This window comes from Bidens hawaiensis, unplaced genomic scaffold (genome assembly GCF_021521415.1).
Source record: "Bidens hawaiensis isolate Kalapana, Puna unplaced genomic scaffold, B.hawaiensis_p1.1 tig00000097_1, whole genome shotgun sequence".
Taxonomy (NCBI): domain Eukaryota; kingdom Viridiplantae; phylum Streptophyta; class Magnoliopsida; order Asterales; family Asteraceae; genus Bidens; species Bidens hawaiensis.
This window is the reverse complement of record NW_027491017.1, coordinates 5785429-5789075: the sequence shown is the minus strand read 5'-3', so window position 1 is coordinate 5789075 and position 3647 is coordinate 5785429. Positions and strand designations below refer to the sequence as shown.

Below are 3647 nucleotides of genomic sequence, written 5' to 3'. Positions count from 1 at the left end.
TTAGGATTCCTCTTTTACCTCCAGATGAATCATGCCCCATTTGTAAAAAAAGCTTGTTTGGATAGATTTTGTGAGCATGCCCTCCACTATATGGAATTTCCTGGATTCAAGTATTGTCATGACTGGGTTAGAGATGTCTTATGGGATGTGCTTAGGCGTGCCGGGATCTTAGCCAAGAAAGAGGCACCTGTTAACTTTCTGACTGATCCGCGAGAGGGAAGATCTACACTGCGTCCTGCTGACGTTCTTGTGTTTGGCTGGGCAGGGGGTAAACATGCGTGTGTTGACCTCACTGGGGTGTCCCCGTTGGTGGGGCTGAGAGACAGTGGCTTCATACCGGAGCAGTCGGTTTTGAGTGCGGAATCTAGGAAGGTTGCTAAGCATGAGGTAGCGTGTTTGGAGAATCATCACGTGTCCTAGCTCCCTAGGCGGTTCGCTTCTTGGAGCGGGTGCAGAAGGTGGTCCACAGTGACTCGCAGAGCCTGAGGAACCAAGGATTTATATGTAGTAGAATAGGCTTTGCGATTCAAAAGGGGATAGCGGCACAGCTTGTTGCTCGCTTACCCATTATCCAGATGTAGCTCGGTTTGTGTTATATAAAATAATAAAATACCGATTTTACATTGGTTGACAAAAAAAAATAATATACATATTCTAACTCTTCCTGTTCCCTATGTCCACCTGCAAATTCCACGACCTCATTCAACATCACTGCAACTCCGGCTAGCCATCGGCACCGACCATATCCACCTTTGCCTTCCCCCGCTTCTTATGAACTACTCAACACCACCATCCAAACAGCCTCTATTCATTGGCCGCCACACCAATTCAATATTTTCAGATCTTCACTAGAATAGGATAAAGGGTTTTTGCCTTAATAATTATCTTCAACCTTCAACCCATGGCGATGGTGGTGAACTGATTATGTCAGATCAATAAAGGGTTTTTTCCCTAATAATTCTCGTCGTCGTTGTCTCATTTCTAGGGTTTTGTTGGAAAAAAGGAAGAAGAAACACCAACGATCTTCTTTACCATCGGTTACAATACCAATAGAGGGTGGGTTCGGAGCGGCCGCTGCCGGTAGCAACCACTCATTGCGGCGTTCGATTTGTAACCCATTAAACACAACCACTGGTCACTACGGATCTGGTAGCGGTGTTAAGTACGAAGACGGTGGTGACCGAATTCTTTTGCGGTGGTTGTGTTCTTCGATGGTGGCAGAGAATGGTAGCGATGGTGAGAGAGAAAAAAAGAATTGTTTCTTTCTTTTTATTATTGCTATTAGTTTTATAGGATCTTATAAAAGATTTGAATTTTCTAATACAATGATTTTAAATAGATAAGGGTATTTTGGTCTTTTCCAAATAAACTAACAGAAATTTTAGATGGAGTTAGTGATTTGGACGAAATTGGCATGGATCATGAAACCTCAAGGTTCCAGTTGCGGAAAAAAAAGGTGTTTGGATGAAACTCACATTAATGATCAAACCTTAAAAACGAAAATGACACTTTACTCATCTAAAAATAAAATAAAAACTAGAATCCCAATCCTAATTAAATATTTAATAAAATAGAATTTGTTCGTATTATTTATTTAATATAATAAAATTTCAACAAATCAGTTGAACAGAAATCATCTCAGCCGTCGATAGGACATCAAAATCATAACATCCCAAAGATTACATCAACATTTGTTATTTCCAATCTTACCCCCTGCAACAACTTCCTCTATATAAACACAAGTAAGCCTCCAAAATATCATCAATCAAAACAATTAGGGTTTTATTTAGGGTTTCAAAAAAGCAATGGCTGTTGACGGCGCAAGGAAATCCGGTACCGTGAAGTGGTTCAATGACACCAAAGGCTTTGGTTTCATCACGCCGGAAGACGGCGGCGAAGAGCTCTTCGTCCACCAGTCCTCCATCCGTACCGACGGTTTCCGAAGCCTCGGCAACGGTGAGGCGGTGGAGTATCTGATTGAGGAAGGATCTGACAGCAGGACTAAGGCTGCTGACGTCAGCGGTCCGAATGAAAGTCCGGTTCAAGGCAGCACTCGCGGCGGCGGCGGCGGTGGTGATCGTTATTCCGGTGGCAGCGGTGGTTATAATGGTGGCAGCCGTGGTGGACGTGGCGGCGGCGGCGGTGGTAGATGCTATAAGTGTGGTGAGAATGGGCATATGGCTAGGGATTGTACTCAGAACGGCGGTGGTGGTGGTGGTAGGTATGGTGGTGGTGGTGGCCGTGGCGGCGGTGGTTATGGTGGTGGTGGCCGTGGTGGCGGCGGCGCTGGGTGTTATAACTGTGGTGAGGAAGGACATTTTTCAAGGGAGTGCCCCAACTCTAGCAACCGTTGATCTGGTTATGTTTGATGGTGGATGATCGAGGGTAAATGTGGGTTTTCACATTTGCTTTTGGGTTTTTTTATATCAGTTTAGTTTTATTTAGTTTATCATGTGATGTGGTGGTGAATCAAAACTATGTTTTATTTATTTTGGTATGAGTAATTTTGGTTGGCTTTTTGGTGCTTGAATGATATGATTAATGATGATTGATACTCAATTGTTTGCTTTTAGGGTTTCTGATAATGTTATATGTTTTCTATCAATTATGGTATGTTATGTGTTTTCTAACAATCTCATAATGTTATGTCACTAAATCACTTAAATCATACGCAACATCCCGACCCAATTACGGCAACTCTCCTTTTCTCTTTACATGCCCACATTCTCTTCGCTCTTCATCGGGTAGCTGTCAATGAGTTTGGGTATCGGGTACCCCAAATAGAGACTAAGGTGACAGCAGTGTTACCAAGGTGCCCCTTTCCCTTTAGTTTAGTGTGAGAATAAAAGTAGACTACCAATGAATAAAAAATGGACTACTAATGAATAAAAAATGGTTGCTCCAAAGATAAAAAGATCTATTTGTTTTGTTATTGAACTAGTTAGCCCGTATACTAAACGAGTAGTTTTTGAAATTACAATATTTAATAAATAATCAGTATACAAGAAACAATAAACCCCGTTAACAACTATTAATATATTCGTTGTACAATAATCTTTAAAACTATTTTATGGTGGAAGATAATTATAAATATCAAATGTTTGAAAAAAAAATACGAACTAAATATTAAATTAACAAATTTTGAAGCATAAATTTTAAGAGTAGTAACTATTATTTTACTATTATAAATTTGTTAAAAAAATGTGAGGTTTAATGTACAAGTGACAAAATTTGTAGTCTTTTATTAGAGTATGTGTCATTTTACAAATCTACTTTATAATAAATAAATACCACTTTTGCCACTTTTCAATCCAAGAATGCTCCTCGCCCAATTTCAACCCATTTTCATACTGTTAGTCTTAATTTGGGCCCAATCTCAGTTAAAACCCGACCCGCTAGAATATTGTCGAACCTATATATCTTTATAACCCCTTTTGTTTATAATCGCCATGTTGTAAAACCTCAGTGAATCCAACCCTTGGTTTCGTTTCTTCTGTCCAAACCTCTCTGGATTTCAAAGGTAAATATGTGAATAACTCATTATTGATTGTTTTTGTTTGTTGATTTCCATCAACTACTTATATTTTGGAATCGAACGATCCCTGATGGTGATTACATATATTTGGGCTATTTGACTACTTCATGTT

At 39.9% G+C, this 3647-nt stretch overlaps 1 pseudogene; it reads left to right on the top strand.

Moving 5' to 3' along the window:
- The first annotated feature begins 1762 nt into the window (after positions 1-1762).
- On the top strand, positions 1763-2559 carry LOC143564481 (cold shock protein 2 pseudogene; annotated as a pseudogene).
- Positions 2560-3647: the final 1088 nt, after the last annotated feature.